Consider the following 20829-nt stretch of genomic DNA (forward strand, 5'->3'; position numbering starts at 1 on the left):
TGGGACAAAAGAAAGGCAGGCAGGCTGAGAGACTTCCTAACAGCAAGAGGGCTGCTAAAGGGGCAAGGAGCTTACTGCTCAGGAGAAAGGACAGGTAGACAAAATTGTCTGAGTACACTCTGCCCAGCAGGTTGGGAGCTTTCACGATTTCCAGGTGCTCCAGCTCCCTGGCTGGCTACACAGGTCCAGGGACCCCCTCTGCAATAGGCAGCCTACTCCGCCTTTCTCCTGGCAAGCCCCACCTGGCTCGCAAACCGGTAAACCCTACCCTATTGTTAAGCCAGCCAGAGGGAAGATCGTCTACAGCAACTACAAACGCAAAGCACAGAGGCTTATACCTGTGTGCTCGGCCCACTGGCTCAGGCAGTGGAGACAGGAATAGCAGCCGGGAAGCAGGAAACAGCTCTTTCCTCACCCCAGGCACCAATACCGCTCCCATGTGACCCCCGACAATGCTTCAGGGGCTGAGCAGCTCCAGAGAGTAGAGCTTCTGGACACTAGAGGGCGCCACATACAAATATGAAACAACAAAGGAACCTGGTTCAGAGTAAAATTAATATAACTCCTGAGAAAGACGACATGGACCTCATGACTCTTCCTGAAAGGGAGTTCAAAATAAAAATCATCAACATACTAATGGAGGTATGGAAAGATATTCAAGAACTCAGGAATGAATTCCAGTCGGAGATCCAATCATTGAACAGCACAATTGAGGGAATTAAAAGCAGATTGGATACGATGGAGGAGACAATAAATGAAATAGAAACTAGAGAAGAGGAATACAAAGAAGCTGAGGCAGAGAGAAAAAAGGATCTCTAAGAATGAAAGAATGCCTTTCTTCAGTGAAGGAGAGAACCAAGACGGTGGCGTGAGTAAAGCAGCAGAAATCTCCTCCCAAAATCATATATATTTTTGAAAATACAACAAATACAACTACCCCTAAAAGAGAGACCAGAAGACACAGGACAACAGCCAGACCACATCCACACCCACGGGAACCCAGCGCCTTGCGAAGGGGTGAGATGCAAGCCGCGGCCCCGCGGGACCCGAGCGCCCCTCCCCCCAGCTCCCGGCAGGTAGAGAGGAGTCGGAGTGGGGAGGGGGAGGGAGCCCAGGACTGCTGAACACCCAGCCCCAGCCATCCGCACCAGAGCACAGACACAGTGCATGCATGGGGTGCTGGAAACTAGGGAAACAGGACAGTAAGACCTGTGAGCGGGTTCCTGCAGCCAGCGCACCCGGGACAAGGAAAAGCGAGTGCTTTTTGAAAGTCTTGGAGGGACAGGGACTCCACCGCTCAAAGGAAGTGCCCTGGGACACTTGGCCCAGCGGCTGGGAGTCCCGGGGAACTCTGGGTGCCCAAACCCCCACAGCGCAGCTCAGAGGCCCCTCACCGTGATGAACAGCCTCCCGCCTGTTCCTCCTCCGACGCGGCCCCGCCATATTGGAGCAGAGGCCTGAGGCCGGCCACGCCCACAGCAACTGCAGAGCTAAATAAACTCCATAGCGGCTGGGAAGATCAGAAGCCCCGTCTGCGCGCAGCTGCCCAGCACAAGCCGCTAGAGGCCGCTGTTCTCCCAGGAGAGGAAGGCCACAAACTGGCAAGAAGGGACTTTCTCTTACCCATCACACGCGCCAGCTCCCCACAAATATATCTATCACCATGAAAAGGCGGAAGAAAATGATACAGACCAAGATCACAGAGGCAAACCCTGAGAAGGAGACAGACCTAACCAGTCTTCCTGAAAAAGAATTAAAAATAAAGCTCATAACCATGATGATGGAGCTGCAGAGAAATATGCAAGAGCTAAGGGATGATGTCCGGAGGGAGATTACAGAAATGAAACAATCTCTGGAAGGATTTATAAACAGAATGGATAAGACGCAAGAGGCCATTGATGGAATAGAAACCAGAGAACAGGAACGCATAGAAGCTGATGCAGAGAGAGATAAAAGGATCTCCAGGAATAAAACAATATTAAGAGAACTGTGTGACCAATCCAAAAGGAACAATAGCCGCATTATAGGGGTACCAGAAGAAGAAGAGAGAGAAAAAGGAACAGAAAGAGTACTTGAAGAAATAATTGCTGAAAATTTCCCCAAACTGGGGGAGTAAATAATCGATCAGACCATGGAAGTGTAAAGAACTCCCAACAGAAAGGACCCAAGGAGGACAACACCAAGACACATAATTAAAATGGCAAAGATCAAGGACTAGAACAGAGTTTAAAGGCAGCTAGCGAGAGGAAAAAGGTCACCTACAATGGAAAACCCATCAGGCTATCATCAGACTTCTCAACAGAAACCTTACAGGCCAGAAGAGAATGGCATGATATATTTAATGCAATGAAAGAAAAGGGCCTTGAACCAAGAACACTGTATCCAGCATGACTATCATTTAAATATGAAGGAGGGATTAAACAATTCCCAGACAAGCAAAAGTTGAGGGAATTTGCCTCCCACAAACCACCTCTACAGGGTATTTTAGAGGGACTGCTCTAGATGGGAGCACTCCTAAGACTAAATAGATGTCACCAGAGAAAATAAAATCACAGCAAAGAAAGAAGACCAACCAAATACTAATTAAGGGCAAAAAATAAAATCAACTACCCACAAAAGCAGTTAAAGGAAGCACAAAAGAGCACAGAATAAAACAACAACATATAAAGAACAGAGGAGGAGGGATAAGAAGGGAGAAAAATAAAGAATGACCAGACACTGTTTAAAATAGCTCAATAAGTGAGTTAAGTTAGAGAGAAAGATACTAAAGAAGCTAACGTTGAACCTTTGGCAACCACAAATCTAAAGCCTGCAATGGCAATAAGTACATATCTTTCAATAATCACCCTAAATGTAAATGGACTGAATGCACCAATCAAAAGACACAGAATAATAGAATGGATAAAAAAAGCAAGACCCATCTCTATGCAGCTTACAAGAGACTCACCTCAAACCCAAAGACTATAGGAAACAAGAAAGACTGAAGGAACAAAACAGCAGCAGAATCATAGAACCTACGAATGGACTAACAGTTACCAAAGGGAAAGGTACTGGGGAGGGTGGGTGGGAAGGGAGGGATAAGGCCGGGGAAGAAGAAAGGGGACATTACGATTAGCATGTATAATGTGGGGGGGGCACGGGGAGGGCTGTGCAACACAGAGAAGACAAGTAGTGATTCTACAGCATCTTACTACGCTGATGGACAGTGACTGTAATGGGGTTTGTGGGGGGGGATTTGGTGAAGGGGGAACCCTAGTAAACATAATATTCTTCATGTAATTGTAGATTAATGACAACAAAATCAATTAATTAATTAATTTTAAAAAAGAATGAAAGAATGTTGAGAGAACTGTGTGACCAATTCAAATGGAACAATATTCACATTATAGGGCTACCAGAAGAAGAAGAGAGAGAAAGGGATAGAAAGTATCTTTGAGGAAGTAACTGCTGAAAACTTCCCCAATCTGGGGAAGGAGATAGTCTCTTAGGTCATGGAGATCCACAGATCTCCCAACACAAGGGACCCAAGGAAGACAACACCAAGACACATAGTAATTAAAATGGCAAACATCAAGGATAAGGACAGACTACTAAAAGCACCCAGTGAGAGAAATAAAATCACATACAAAGAAAAACCCATCAGGCTATCATCAAACTTCTCAGCAGAAACCTTACAGGCCAGAAGGGAGTGGCATGATGTATTTAATACAATGAAGCAGAAGGACCTCGAACCAAGAATACTTTAGCCGGCAAGATTATCATTTAAATTTGAAGGAGGGATTAAACAATTTCCAGATAAGCAAAAGCTGAGAGAATTTACCTCCCACAAACCATCTCTACACTGTATTTTGGAGAGACTGATGAAGATGGAAGTGTTCCAAAGGCTAAATAGGCTGTCACCAGAGGTAATAAAACCACAGTAAAGAAAGAAGAAAAGCTAATTACTAAGCAAATGCAAAATTAAATTAACTATCCCCAAAGGCAATCAAGGGATAGACAAAGAGTAGAATATGATACCTAATACATAAAGAATGGAGGAGGAAGAAAAACGAGGAGAAAAAGAAAAGAACCTTTAGATTGTGTTTGTAATAGCATATTAAGTGAGTTAAGTGAGTTAAGTTAGACTCTTAGATAGTAAGGAAGTTAACCTTGAACCTTTGGTGACCACGAACCAAAAGCCTGCAATGGCAATAAGGATATAGCTATCGATAATCACCCTAAATGTAAATGGACTGAATGCACCAATCAAAAGTCACAGAGTCACTGAATTGATTAATAAACAAGACCCATCTATATGCTGCCTACAAGAGACTCACTTTAAACCCAAAGACATACACAGACTAAAAGTGAAGGGATGGAAAAAGATATTCCATGCAAACAACAGGGAGAAAAAAGCAGGAGTTGCAGTACTTGTATCAGACAAAATAGACTTCAAAACAAAGAAAGTCACAAGAGACAAAGAAGAACATTACATAATGATAAAGGGATCAATCCAATAAGAAGATATAACCATATTAAATATCTATGCACCCATGGGTGTGGGGGGGGCCTTGGTGAAGGGAGGAGCCTAGTAAACATAATGTTCTTCATGTAACTGTAGATTAATGATAACAACAACAACAAAAGTAGACCAAAAGAAATACAGGGAAAAAAAAGTCTATGCACCCAACACAGGAGCACCTACATATGTGAAACAAATTCAAACAGAATTAAAAGGGGAAATAGAATGCAATGCATTCAATTCTAGGAGAATTCAACATTCCACTCACTCTGAAGGATAGATCAACCAGAAAGAAAATAAGTAAGGAGACAGAGGCACTGAACAACACATTAGAATAGATGGACCTAACAGACATCTACAGAACTCTACACCCAAAAGCAGCAGAATACACATTCTTCTCAAGGGCACATGGAACATTTTCAAGAATAGATCATACACTAGGCCACAAAAAGAGCCTCAGTAAATTAAAAAAGACTGAAATTGTACCAACCAGTTTCTCAGACCACAAAGGTATGAAACTAGAAATAAATTAAGCAAAGAAAATGAAAAATCCCACAAACACATGGAGGCTTCACAACATGCTCCTAAATAACCAATGGATCAATGACCAAATAAAAACAGAGATCAAGCAATATATGGAGACAAATGACAACAATAATTGAACACCGGAAAATCTGTGGGACGCAGCAAAGGCTATACTGAGAGGAAAGTATATTGCAATACAGGCCTAACTCAGGAAAGAACAATCCCATATGAGCAGTCTAAACTCACAATTGACGAAACTAGGAAAAGAAGAACAAAGGAGGCGGAAATTCAGTAGAAGGAGGGACATAATAAAGATTAGAGTAGAAATAAATAAAATCGAGAAGAATAAAACAGGAAAAAGAATCAATGAAAGAAAAGGCTGGTTCCTCGAGAAAATAAACAAAATAGATAAACCCTTAGCCAGACTTGTCAAGAAAAAAAGAGAGTCAACTCACATAAACACAATCAGAAATGAGGAAGGAAAAATCACTAAAGACACCACAGAAATACAAAGAATTATGAGAGAATACTATTAAAAATTATATGCTAACAAACTGGATAACCTAGAAGAAATGGACAACTTCCTAGAAAAAGGAAGAATAAAGCTGGGGGAATTATGCTCCCTGACTTCAAGCTCTACTACAAAGCCACAATAATCAACACAATTTGGTACTGGCACAAGAACAGACCCATAGACCAATGGAACAGACTAGGGAGTCCAGATATAAACCCAAGCATATATGGTCAATTAATATATGATAAAGGAGCCAAGGACATACAATGGGGAAATGACAGCCTCTTCAATAGCTGGTGTTGGCAAAACTGGACAGCTAGATGCAAGAGAATGAAACTGGATTATTGGCTAACCCCATACACAAAAGTAAACTCAAAATGGATCAAAGACCTTAATGTAAGTCATGAAACCATAAAAATCTTAGAAAAAAACATAGGCAAAAATCTCTTGGATATAAACATGAGCAACTTCTTCATGAACATATTTCCCCGGGCAAGGAAAACAAAAGCAAAAATGAACAAGTGGGACTATATCAAACTAAAAAGCTTCTGTACAGCAAAGGACACCATAAGTAGAACAAAAAGACATCTGACAGTTTGGGAGAATATATTCATAAATGACATATCTGATAAAGGGTTGACATCCAGATTATATAAAGAGCTCATGCACCTCAACAAACAAAATGCAAATAAGCCAATTAAAAAATGGGCAGAGTTTATTGCAGCACTATTTAGAATAGCCAAAAAATGGAAGCAACCTATGTTTCCATTAGTGGATGATTGGATAAAGAAGATGTGGTACATATACACACTGGAATATTATTCAGCCATAAGAAGAAAACAAACCCTAACATTTGCAACAACATGGATGGAGCTAGAGAGTATTATGGAGCTAGAGAAATGCCAGGTGGAGGAAACCAAGTATCAAATGATTTCACTCATCTGTGGAACATAAGAACAAAGAAAAAACTGAAGGAACAAAACAGCAGCAGACTCACAGAACCAAAGAATGGACTAACAGTTAACAAAGGAAAAGGGACAGGGGAGGATGGGTGGGAAGGGAGGGATAAGGGGGGAAATGGGGCATTACGATGAGCACACATAATGCAGTGGGGGGAGCACAGGGTAGGCAGTATATGCAGAGAAGACAAGTAATGATTCTACAGCATCTTACTACGTTGATGGACAGTGATTGTAATGGGGTATGTGGGGGGGACTTGATAATAGGGGGAGTCTAGTAACCATAATGTTGTTAAGTAATTGTACACTAACAATATCAAAAAAATTATAAAAATGGGCAGAGGAGCTGAACAGACACTTCTCCAAAGAAGAAATTCAGATGGCCAACAGGCACATGAAAAGATGCTCCACATCACTAATCATCAGAGAAATGCAAATTAAAACCACAATGAGATATCACCTCACACCAGTCAGGATGGCCAACATCAAAAAGACAAACAATAACAAATGTTGGTGAGGATGTGGAGAAAGGAGTACCCTCCTACACTGCTGGTGGGAATGTAAACTAGTTCAACCATTGTGGAAAGCAGTATGGAGGTTCCTCAAATCACTAAAAATAGAAATACCATTTGAGGCAGGAATTCCACTCCTAGGAATTTACTCTAAGAATGCAGCAGCCCAGTTTGAAAAAGACAGATGCACCCCCATGTTTACTGCAGCACTATTTACAATAGCCAAGAAACGGAAGCAACCTAAATGTCCATCAGTAGATGAATGGATAAAAAATATGTGGTACATATACACATGGAATATTATTCAGCCATAAGAAGAAAACAAATCCTAACATTTGTAAAACATGGATGGAACTAGAGGGTATTATACTCAGTGAAATAAGACAGGTGGAGAAAGACAAGTATCAAACGATTTCACTCATCTGTGGAGTATAAGAACAAAACAAAAACTGAAGGAACAAAACAGCAGCAGACTCACAGAACACAAGAATGCACTAACAATTACCAAAAGGACAGGGACTGGGGAGGATGGGTGGGAAGGGAGGGGTAAGGGGGAAAACAGGGCATTACGATTAGCACACGTAATGTGTGGGTGGGGGCACGGGGAAGGCAGTATAACACAGAGAAGACAAGTAGTGATTCTATAGCATCTTACTACGCTGATGGACAGTGACTGTAATGGGGTATGGGGTGGGTAGTTGATAATAGGGGGAGTCTAGTAACCATAATGTTGTTCAAGTAATTGTACATTAATGATAATAAAATAAAATAATAATAATAATAATATAAAAGGTACAGATGAAACAAAACTGGCATGAGTTGATAATTGTTGAAGTTGGATGATGAATATATGGAGATCACTATATTATTATGTCTGCTTGTACAGATGTTCAAAATTTTCCACTAATAAAAAGCTAAAAAAAAATCATTCACCAAGATAGACCAATATTTGACAAGTTTACAAGGAATGAAAGCATACAGAACATGTTAATAGACCACAATGAAATTAGAACTTAGTAACAAAGAGATATCTGGAAAAATTCCCAAATACTTGGAAATTTAAAATTAAGCATACTTTTAAACAATGTATAAGCTAAGAAAGAATCAAAGCAGAAATTAGGACATATTTTGAACTGAATGAAAATGAAAACTAACATCAAAATATGTGAGATGCAGTTAAAGCAATGCTTAGAAGGAAATTTCTACCTTTGAGTATTTAAATAAGAAGTCAAATCAATGGACCTAAGGGTCCACTTAAGAAGCTAGAAAAAGGGGAGAACATTAAACTCAAAATATGTAAAAGGAAAGACTAATAAGAACAGAAAATAGTGAAATAGAAAATAGAGAAAAATATTGCAACTAAAAGCTGCTCTTTTGAAAATACAAATAAACTGATAAACTCTCACTGATCAAGAAGAGACAAAAATGACCAATATCATAAATGAAAAAGGGGACATTACTACAGATTATACAGATCATTAAAAAGATAAAGATAGGAATGTTCTGAACAATTTATGACAATAAATACAACAACTTAGGTTAGAGGTCAACAAACTAGAGTCTATGAAACAAATCTGGCCTATAACCTGTTCTTGCACATAAAGTTTTATTAGAATACAGCTGTGCTTTTTTGTTTTTGTATTGTTTATGGCTGTTTTGCCTGTAGTAATAGAGTTGAGTAGCTGCAAAAGAGACCATATGGCCTGAAAAGCCTCAAGTATTTACTATTTGGCCCCTTATAGAAAAGAACTGCAATGCTTGCTTATATAAATGGGCAAATAACCTGAATGAAACAAATGATCAAAATGGATTCAAGAAGAAATAGAAAGCCTGAATAGCCCTATATCTATTAAAGAAATTAAATATGCAGTTAAAAACTTTCCCAGAAAGAAACAGCAGGTCCAGATGGCTTCACTGGTAAATTACATCAAACATTTAAAGGAATAATACCAAATCTACAAAAATTCTTTCTGAAAATAGAAGAGGAAGAAACACATTCCAACTCATTTTATGAGACCAGTATTATTCTGACTCCAAAACCAAAGATATTACAAATTAAGAATACCACAGACTGATTTATTCATGAATAGTTACAAAAATCCTTTAAAAAATATTACCAAATTAAAAAAAATATGTTACTATAGTTAACATAGTATTTTGGTGCACGGTATACAATATAGTGATTTGACATTTATACACATTACAAAATGTTGAATCACTATGCTGTGCACCTGACACTAATATTGTCAACTATACGTTAATAAAAAATTGGGAAAATTAGTAAAGAAAAACCTCACTGACATGGACTGCAGATGCCAGCAGGAGTTCTCTCATGCCCAACTCCCCCAACCCCACCCCACCACCACCCCATAAATCTCAGGTCTCCGGTGAAGGACGTCATATTGCTTGAGCCACTTTACTCCAGGAAGAAGGAAGAGGTTCTGCCTCACCCAGCAACAGACTAGCCAACAAGAGACTGTTACAATTCAGTCAATGAGGAGCCATGACAAATAGGATTCCCAGTTTCCCCCAATGGGCTTTTGCCTAGAACACCCAGCCCCCACCTCCCTCTTTCTCTATAAAGGAGCCTCCTTTCCTCTACTCTTTAGGACTTGCCTTGGTTTTGCTGTAGCTTGAGTGTCCTGAATTACAATTCTCTGCTGATAGAGGATAAACCCATTTTTGCTGGTATAGTAACTAACAGTTTTACTTTTAAGGTGAGCAAAATTAAAAGTAAATAAAAATATTACCAAATTGAATCCAGCAATATATAAGGAGAGTAATATGTCATGACCAAGTGGAGTTTACTCCAGGAATGCAAGGTTGGTTTAACATTTACAAAATCAATACAGTTTACTATTTTTTAAAATACAATCAAATCAATAGAAGCAGAAAAAACATTTGGCAAAATTCAACATCCATTCATGATTGGAAAAAAAAAACTTGGAAAATTCGCAACAGAAGGAAAATTCCTCATCCTGATAAAGGACATCTCCAAAAAACCTACAGTTAAATCACATCTAATGGGAAAAGAATGAACACTTTCTCTCTAGGATTGGGAACAAGGTAAGGATATCTACCCTCACCACTCCTATCCAACACTGCACTAGAGGTCCTAGCCAGTGCACTAAAGCAGAAAGAAAAAGCATACAGGAAAGAAAGGAAGATTAAAACTCTTTAGATGCAGAAGGCATGCAGAAAAACAAGACATACAGAAATCCTTAGGAATCTACAATTGGGCTACTAGAATAAGTACGTATACTCAGCAAGGTTGTAGGACACAAGGACAGTATGTCAAAATTAATTGTATATTTGTGTACTGACAACAAAAAATCGGAAAATTTGAGATGTTAATAATGTACAAAATTAGTATCACAAAGGATATAACACTTTGATACCCCCTTCAAAAGGCAGAGCTTAATCCCATCCCCTTTGAGTATAGGTTAGACTTAGTCACTTCTAAAAAACAAATAAAAAAAGCAGAAATGATGATGTGTAACTTCAGAGACTCAGTCATAAAAGGTATTGCAGCCTTTTGCTAGCTCTCTCTTGGGTTGCTGGTGCTGGATGAAATTAGTTGCAATGTTTTGAGACACTTAAGCAGTCAATAGAAAGGCTCCTCTCTATGTGAGGAACAGAGGCCTCTTGCCAAAAGCCATGTGAAGGCACCACTTTGTAAGCTGATGCTCCAGCCCCAGCCTATCCCTCAGAGGATGCAGCCCTGGCTGACTGTCCTAACTACAACCATGTGAGACCTTGAACCAGAACCACCCAGCTAAGCCACTTTTGAATTCCTGATCCATAGCAACTGAGAGGTAACAAATGTTTCTTGTTTTAAGCCACTATGTTTTTAGGGTAATTTGTTATACAGCAATAGATAATTAATACTGAGACCTAAATAAATGAAGAAATATACCATGCTCTATATTGTTAAAATGTCAATTCTCCCCCAAATAGATCTGTAGCTTCAATACAATACCAATCAAAATCCCAGGAAGCCTTTCTGTAGAAATTGACCATTTTAATTCTAAAATTTATATAGAACTGCATAATATCTTGAAGAGCCAAAATGATTTGAAAAAGAGAAACTAAGTTGGAGAATTTACCCTATAAAGCTACAATAATCAAATCCTAAGGAATATTATCCTAAGATCAATGAATAGAATAGAGAATCCAGAAACAGACCCACACATAGATTATCGGTTGATTTTCAACAAAGATGTCAAGGTAATTCAATGGAGAGAGGATGGTCTTCAAAAAACGGAGCTGGGCCAAAAAACTATTAGAATTAATAAGTGAATTCAGTAAAGTCACAGAATACAAAAATCAATGTACAGAAATTTGTTGATTTCTATACATAAATAATAACAGAAAAAGAAATTAAGAAATCAATCCCATTTACAATTGTATCAAAAAGAATAAAATACCTCAGAATAAATTTAACCAAGGAGGTGAAAGACCTGTACTCCGAAAACTGTATGACAGTGATGAAAGAAATGAAAGATTACACAAATGGAAAGATATTCCATGCTCATGAATAGAAAGAATTAATATTGTTAAGATAGCCATTCTACTGCAATCTACAGATTCAATACAATCACCAGCAAAATACCAATGGTATTTTTTATAGGGCTAGAGCAAATAATCCTAAAATTTGTATGTTACCACAGAAGTCTCTGAATAGCCAAAGCAATCTTGAGATGGAAGAAGAAAGCTGGATGTATTATGCTCCCAGATTTCAAACTATACTATAAATCTTTAGTAATCAAACCAGCTTGGCAGTCTTTCTGCCATCCTGGAGCCTGTGGAGCCTGCTGGGAACAGGACTTCTAAAACCAAAATGTGTCTGGAAGGCTGTGGGCCAAGGCCAGTTCTGCTGGCTGTAGGTGGGTCCCTAGAACCAGAGAGAGCACAGAGCTCTTCTTAAAATTGAAGGGGTGCATGCTCCCAATGAAACTGAATTCTCCGTAGTTAAGGGATATGCTTATGTGCACAAAGCAAAAAACAGTACAGGGACTCCTGGTGGCAAACAAAACAAAACCAGTGGAGAAAGGTAACTTGTGCTCATGAAAACAGTGGATGGTTTGTGCCAAATTTCAAAGCAACCTTCCTGCTAAGGCACTCGACACAGGATCTGAATGCTATATCCCTGAAGGATTAAAACTCATTGAAAAGTAGAGCATGGACTTGTTCTCTTGTTAAAAAAAACAATAGTATGGCACCAGCCCAAGAACAGACCCACAGATCAATGGAACAGAGTAGAGAGCCCAGATATAAAACACACTTATACGGCCAATTAATCTACAACAAAGGAGGCAAGAATATACAAAGGAGAAAAGACAGTCTCTTCAATAAATAGTGCTGGGAAAACTGGACAGCAGCATGCAAAAGAATGAAACTGGACCCGTCTTACACCATACACAAAAATAAGCTCTCAATGGATTAAATGCCTAATATAAGACCTGGAACCATAAAATTAGAAAAGAACAGAAAGCGTAAGCTCTTTAACATCAGAATTAGTCATTTCTTTTTAGATATGTTCCTCCAGGCAAGGGAAACAAGGAAAAATAAACAAGTGGAACCACATCAAACTAAAAAGCTTCTGCAGAGCAAAGAAAACCATCAACAAAATGAAAAGATAACCTACTGTATGAGAGAATATATTTGCAAATGATATATCTTACAATGGGCTAATATCCAAAATATATAAAGAACTCATACAACTCAATACCATAAAAACAATCTGATTTAAAAATGGGGAGAGGACCTGAACAGACATTATTCCTAAGAAGACACACAGATGCCAACAGCCACATGAAAATACACTAAACATCAGGGAAACACAAACTGAAACCACAATGAGATGTCCCCTCACACCAGTCATGTTTAATATCAACAAGACAATAAATAACAAGTGCAAGAATGTGGAGAAAAGGTAACCCTTGCACATGGTTGGTGGGACTGTAAACTGGTACAGCCACTATGGAAAGCAGTACAGAGGCTTCTCAAAAAACTAAAAATAGAAATACCATACAACCCAACAATCCCACTTCTGGGAATTTACCTCAAGAAAACAAAATCACTAATTCTAAAATATATACAAACCCCAATGTAGCCAAGATATGGAAGCAACCTAAGTGTCCATCAATAGATAAATAAAGAAGATGTGGTACACTTATACAATGGAATATTGCTCAGCCATAAAAAAGAATGAAATCTTACCAATTGCAGCAACTTGGATGGACCTAGAAGGTATTACACTAAGCAAAGTAAGTCAGGGAAAGACAAATACCATATGATTTCACTATGTGAAATCTGAAAAACAAAACAAACAACAAAGAAACAGACTTATAAACACACAACAAACTGTTGGTTACCACTGGGAACAGGGATGGGTGACAGGTGAAAAAGGCGAAGGGGATAAAGAAGGACAAACTTCAAATTATAAATAAATTAGTTACAAGAATATAAGTACAGTATAGGAAATATAGCCTATTAATACTGTAATATCTTGGTATAGTGACAGAGGGTAACTACACTTCCCATGGTGAGCATTTAGTAATGTATATAATCGTTGAAACGCTATGTTGTACACCTGAAACCAATATAATGTTGTATACCAATTTAAAAAGTGGTGCTAGAACAACTGGCTATCCATATGGAAGACAATGATCCTTGACCTCTATCCATGCCATAAAAGAAAGCACAAACCATAAAAGGAAAACACTGACAAATCAGATTTCATTAAAATTAAGTGTCTGCCATTCAAGATACTGGTAAAAAAATTAAAAGCCAAGCCACAGACTGTGAGAACACATTTGCAGTACATATATCTGGCAAAGGACTTGCCAGTCCTAAATATATCCACAATACATAAAGAACTCTTTAAACTTGATAAGATAAACAACCAATTTTTTTGTTAGAGGCCAAAGATTTGAACAAATACTTCATAAAAGAAGCTATACAACCAAGTGGGATTCATCCCAGGGATGCAAGGATGGTACAACATGCGAAAATCCATCAACATCATCCACCACATTAACAAAAAGAAGGACAAAAACCACATGATCTTCTCCATAGATGCTGAAAAAGCATTCGACAAAATTCAACATTCATTCATGATAAAAACTCTCAACAAAATGGGTATAGAGGGCAAGTACCTTAACATAGTAAAGGCCATATATGATAAACCCACAGCTAACAACATACTGAACAGCAAGAGGCTGAAAGCTTTTCCTCTGAGATCGGGAACAAGACAGGAATGCCCACTCTCCCCACTGTTACTCAACATAGTACTGGAGGTCCTAGCCACGGCAATTAGACAAAACAAAGAAATACAAGGAATCCAGATTGGTAAAGAAGAAGTCAAACTGTCACTATTTGCAGATGACATGATATTGTACATAAAAAACCCTAAAGACTCCACTCCAAAACTACTAGGAATGATATCAGAATTCAGCAAAGTTGCAGGATACAAAATTAACACACAGAAATCTGTGGCTTTCCTATACACTAACAATGAACTAATAGAAAGAGAAATCAGGAAAACAATTCCATTCACAATTGCATCAAAAAGAATAAAATACGTAGGAATAAACCTAACCAAGGAAGTGAAAGACCTATACCCTGAAAACTATAAGACACCCTTAAGAGAAATTAAAGAGGACACTAGCAAATGGAAACTCATTCCATGCTCCTGGCTAGGAAGAATTAATATTGTCAAAATGGCCATCCTGCCCAAAGCAATATACAGATTCGATGCAATCCGTATCAAATTACCAACAGCATTCTTCAATGAACTGGAACAAATAGTTCAGAAATTCATATGGAAACACCAAAGACCCCGAATAACCAAAGCAATCCTGAGAAGGAAGAATAAAATGGGGGGGATCTCGCTCCCCAACTTCAAGCTCTACTACAAAGCCACAGTAATCAAGACAATTTGGTACTGGCACAGGAACAGAGCCACAGACCAGTGGAACAGAATAGAGACTCCAGACATTAACCCAAACATATGTTTAATTAATATACGATAAAGGAGCCATGGACATACAATGGGGAAATGACAGTCTCTTCAACAGATGGTGCTGGCAAAACTGGACAGCTACATGTAAGAGAATGAAACTGGATCACTGTCTAACTCTATACACCAAAGTAAATTCGAAATGGAGCAAAGACCTGAATGTAAGTCATGAAACCATAAAACTCTTAGAAAAAACATAGGCAAAAACCTGTTGGACATAAATATGAGTGACTTCTTCATGAACATATCTCCCCGGGCAAGGAAAACAAAAGCAAAAATGATCAAGTGGGACTATATCAAGCTGAAAAGCTTCTGTACAGCAAAGGACACCACCAATAGAACAAAAAGACATCCTACAGTATGGGAGAATATATTCATAAATGACAGATCCGATAAAGGGTTGACATCCAAAATATATAAAGAGCTCATGCATCTCAACAAACAAAAAGCAAATAATCCAATTAAAAAATGGGCAGAGGAGCTGAACAGTTCCCCAAAGAAGAAATTCAGATGGCCAACAGACACATGAAAAGATGCTCCACATTGCTAGTCATCAGAGAAATGCAAATTAAAACCACAGTGAGATATCACCTCATACCAGTGAGGATCGCCACCATCCAAAAGACAAATAACAAATATTGGTGAGGTTGTGGAGAAAGGGGAACCCCCTACACTGCTGGTGGGAATGTAAATTAGTTCAACCATTGTGGAAAGCAGTACAGAGGTTCCTCAAAAATCTCAAAATAGACATACCATTTGACCCAGGAATTCCACTTCTAGGAATTTACCCTAAGAATGCAGCACTCCAGTTTGAAAAAGACAGATGCACCCCTATGTTTATCGCATCACTATTTACATTAACCAAGAAATGGAAGCAACCTAAGTGTCCATCAGTAGATGAATGGATAAAGAAGATGTGGTACATATACACAATGGAATATTATTCAGCCATAAGAAGAAAACAAATCCTACCATTTGCAACCACATGGATGGAGCTACAGGGTATTATGCTCAGTGAAATAAGCCAGGCAGAGAAAGACAAGTACCAAATGATTTCACTCATATGTGGAGTATAAGAACAAAGGAAAACTGAAGGAACAAAACAGCAGCAGAATCACAGAACCCGAGAATGGACTAACAGTTACCAAAGGGAAAGGGACTGGGGAGGATGGGTGGGAAGGGAGGGATAAGGGCGGGGAGAAAAGAAAGGGGGCCTTATGATTAGCATGTGTAATATAGGGGGATGTACGGGGAGGGCTGTGCAACACAGGAAAGACACGTAGTGATTCTACAGCATCTGACTACACTGATGGACAGTGACTGTAATGGGGTGTGTGGGGGGGACTTGGTGAAGGGGGGCCTAGTAAACATAATGTTCTTCATGTAATTGTAGATTAATGATAACAAAATTTTAAAAATTTTTAAAAAGGTGCTCAATATTATTCGTTTGGAAAATGCAAATTAAAGTCACAATGAGTTACTACTGCATACCCTTGAGAATGGCTAAACTTTAGAAGGGTGACAAGATTTAGAAGGTGACTTAAAGAGAACTCAGAACAACCTGGAATATAAAATGATACAACCATTCTGGAACGTAGCTTGGCACTGTCTTATAAAGCTAAGCACATACTTCAACCTATCATTTCTATCATTTCAATGTAAAAATTAATAAAGCTTATGTCCACACAAAATCTTGTACAATGACTATTCATAACAGCTTTATTCATAATAGCCAAAACTGGAAAGAATGAAAATGTCCATTAGCAGGTACACGTACAGATTAACAGGTGGTATATCCATGTGATAGAACACAAAACCACTCATCAAGAACGAGTGAACACTGATACAGGCAACAAAATACCCTGTCTGGTGAAAGAAGTCAGACAAGAAAAGTGTTCGTTCCACAGGATTCCACTTATGTGAAATTCTAAGACAAGAAACACCAAATCCATAGAAATAGAAAGCAGATCAATAGTTGCCTGGGGGCCAGGCAGAGGGGGGACTGACCATAGAGGGGAAGGGGGAACTATGGGGGTGACCGAAATGCCCCACAACTGGATTTTGGTGGTGTTTACAAGAACAAGTATATCTACCAAAACCTACCTAACTGTATACAAAATAGGTGCATTTTATTGTAGGTATGTAAATTATACCTCAATAGAGTTTGATGTAAGAAAATACAAGTATACAACCCTGAAGTCTTACTGTGGCCTCTAAACCCTGCATGGCCTGGCCTCTGCTTACCTTGCCATCTCCCCAAACATCTGCCCACCTCTTCCGGCTGAGCACTGGCCTGCTTCCTGCACCTCAGGAGCCTCCCGCAGCAGGTCCCACAGTGGCTGGGAGCTGGGCTTGGGGACCAACTCTGGATGTGAAGTGCACTGAGCAGAAGGGACCGGTCACCTTTTACCTCTGCTTCCTCATCTGTAAATGGCATGAAAACCCCTTCTCTATAAGGGGCCCAGAGGCTGTCAGTCAGTGCTCTGCCTGAGTCCACAACCTCTGGATCTCCACTGACCTCACCATTCACACCAACTCCAATCTCTCCACCTTCCACACACACACCCCTCTCCTTCACACAGAAACTACTTCGAAGACTCATCTGCAGGCCCTGTTCTCCATGGCCCCACATCCCCTGTGCTTGTCTGCCAGCAGCAGTTTGTCCAAATCTTTATGTGTCACAGCCGCCAAAGGACAGAGCCCAGAATCTGACATCCATCATCAGACCGCACCTGCCCTCACAGAGACCAGAAGCCGCATTCCTCCACCAGGGGACCCTCTCACTGGGCATCTGAGGAGCTAGACTTGCCTCCTCCTTCTTGGCCTGCTGTGCCGGCAAGGCTTGGCCTGAGGCCACAGAGCTTGGAAGGGTGGGCAGAGGTTCACCCTCCCCCTCCATCACCACGCAGGGGTTGTCTGGTGGCAACATGACATGCGTGGAAAAGTGGTCAGGAGGCAGAGGGTGGGGACTAGTCTGTGAAGACAGGCAAATGATGTTCTGGATTCTGTGAGGAAGGATTTCAAGGAGAGTACAAGGATGAAGTTGTGCTTCAGATCAATCACTTCTAAGTAAGCTGAGAAGGAAGAAGACTGAGACGCAGCCAAGAAGCAGCCAGGAGCAACTCTGTAATCCCAAGGGGAGTAAGGAGCCACAGAGGCAAGCTATTTGATGGAAGAGATGGACGCAAAGTGCTAGGATCAGGGGTGTTTAGGAAGAAGTTTTGAGAGAGCCTGGAGGTGACAGAGGAGCCTGGGACTGCCACTCATATGTCTTGCTATGGCTGACCGGCGGACTGTAGCAGTGGTGCTGGGACAAGGTGCTCTTGGGGCAGAGATGGTGTGCTGGAGCACTGCAGGGCCACCTGAGACTACACAGTGGAGACACAGTGGGGTAATGGTGATGACCAGAGATTCAGAATCTCTGGAACACAGACCTCAACATTGAGCCCACAAATACAGAAGCCCCCTTTCTGGGTGCCTGCCAGCCCTGGCAACTTCCTGGGGAAAGCAGAGTCCAGGCACATCCCAGGCAGGTGAGGGATGAAGCCAGGATAGGCCAGTGGAGAACCAGGAGAGAGGCTCGCTCATCCAACAGAGGAAATCCATCTGGGCATCAGGAGGGAAGGAGAACCTGCTGCAGCTCCCCATCCCAGTTCTGAGCAAGAGCTTGGGGACAGGGGCAAGCAACTGGCAGCCGAGTGCCACACATCCATCACAAGGCGATGCCTTCATGCAGGCTCCTTCAGGCAGCCAGCAGCCCCACACTGGGGCTCCCCTCGGTGCCCCTGAGGTGAACTAGGTGACGTGACCAGGGGCGCCGAGGCCCCTTCACACCCCAGGAAACCTCGATCCCACCATGGATGCACCCGGGATGCAAAGATGCCCAGAAGGGCTCACTGCTATGCCAAGACAGGGACTGAGAAGAGCAGTGTTGTGCCCCCACCTCCACCCCAATGTTAGGGATCCAGGAAGAAAAGGAAGGCCTAGAGCTTTGGGAGGGTTAGCCTTTCTCTTGCTTCCCTAACCTGGAATGACTACATACAGACATTCCTCTTTACACCCATGGAAATCAATCCCACAGTAGCCTCAGCTTCTGCTCCATGACAGCAAGGGGCTCAAACCAGTCATGGACACCCTTCCCAGGCCTGGAGAGCCTCCTGCACCAGCACAGGGCCAACACTTCGAACACACTAGCTAACATCTCTCCCCCTCGTGCCAGCGTGAGGTGGGGCCAGGATCCCCACGCTAAAAGGGAGGTCACTTGAACCCCTGAAAGCTTAAGGAACTTGCCCCAGAGAGGCTACAGTTTCTCCTCTGGCCTAACTCCAAAGCCACATAAAGCTGGGGCAGTTCACTTCTCTGTGGGCCTGAACTGCCTTGGCTGAAAATGGACACAGTTCTAGCGCTGCCTACCTGAGCAGCAAGTCGCAAGAAAGGAAACTGCACGTATGGGTAAAACGTGAAAAGCCTCGATGGTGACCTTCGCAAGCTGCCACTTCTAGAAACTCTTCCTGATCCTGAGGACCCACTGCCCTGGGCCTCACCCACCAGCGCCCAAGAGGGGCCTGGACAAAATTCTGCCCTAGGGCAGCCTCTCTGTGTGCCGGCCAGATACGTTTCCTCAAGACTCTAAGGCCTCCTCTCTCGTCTCCCTCTCAGCCCGCTTTATCTTCCTTTTTTTTCTCTCCGCTCTACTTTGCCTCTTCACCCACCTCCTCCGGCCCGGCTTCCCCTCCCCCCTCCCACGAGCTCAGCCTCCTCGCCCCCAAACCCGGGCCCGATCTCTTCCCCTACAGCCCCTGGCCGGCCTTCTCTGCCCCCCAACCCCGGCCTCCTCCCTCCACAACCCCCGGCCCGGCCTGGCCTCCTTTACAACCACAGGCCGCGAAGCCCGCACCTCACCTTCCGCCTCGCGCACGCTACCGCCGCGCAGCCGATCAGATCCAGTCTGCAGGTCACTCTGCCCGGCGCTCCTCCCGGCGTCGCGGGGGCGGACCCCGCGCTCGGTCCTCGCTATGGCAACGCTACACTTCCGGCCCTTGCAAGCCAGAGCCGGAAGCCGCGGCGCCCCGTGGGAGCCGGGGGCGGGAAAGAGCTGCTCGGGGCGGGGCCGAACCACTCGGGGGGCGGGGCCAAACTCCCGGAGCCGAGGCAGTGGACCCTGAGTGACTAGTGGACCGCTGAGGACTGTCCCTTGTGAACCTCTCCGTTGCAGAGGCATCCTCAGCGCGGGTGGGGCAGTAAGGGCAAGTTCTCAAATGGATCCTGGGGGCTTGGCCTATGTTGGCGCTTTAAGGAGGGGTCTGAGTTCACCCGACGAAGCAGAGGCATCATGGGAGTAGAGAACAGCAGGCCCAAAAGTGGAAGGACTTGGTGAATTGGGCAGTTGGAAGCAGCTGAGGTAGTGGTTAGGCGGGCCTGAGGGAAAGTGTGGTTAGAGATGAGTAGTCAGGACACAAGGAACTTTGAATGCCAAACCAAGAAGATGGGCTTTATCCTGGAAGCAAGGTAGGATCAATGGAGAAGAGATGGTGACTTAAAAAGACACAGGAACGATCTCTTTGCTGACCTCGTGGGGCTAGGAGGCCACAGGCAGTAATAGCCTGGTGAGACGCAAGGTCCCCCTCCCCTAGAGCCCTGGGAAGAGAAAGGAGTTGAGGTAGCATATGAGGAGTCCAGGAGAAGTCTGAAGAGAGTCTGGGACGGCGGGGTAAACAACGTAGTGTTCACTACATCATCCATCTAAGCACCAGGCTTTCTCCTCTAGTGCACCCATCACCCACCCCTTCCCTCAG

The 20829-nt window shown here is 42.1% G+C and overlaps 1 protein-coding gene across 2 annotated transcripts in view; it reads right to left on the bottom strand.

Moving 5' to 3' along the window:
• PPP1R16A (protein phosphatase 1 regulatory subunit 16A) overlaps positions 1 to 20085 on the bottom strand; it is a 35757-nt gene extending 15672 nt beyond the window's left edge. For both annotated transcript variants that reach the window (XM_057497611.1, XM_036923070.2), the window contains exon 1: positions 19937 to 20085. The gene's annotated coding sequence lies outside the window, so the exon portion shown is untranslated. The remainder of the gene's footprint in view (positions 1 to 19936) is intronic.
• Between the last annotated feature and the right edge of the window lie 744 nt (positions 20086 to 20829).

This window comes from Manis pentadactyla, chromosome 3 (assembly GCF_030020395.1).
Source record: "Manis pentadactyla isolate mManPen7 chromosome 3, mManPen7.hap1, whole genome shotgun sequence".
Taxonomy (NCBI): domain Eukaryota; kingdom Metazoa; phylum Chordata; class Mammalia; order Pholidota; family Manidae; genus Manis; species Manis pentadactyla.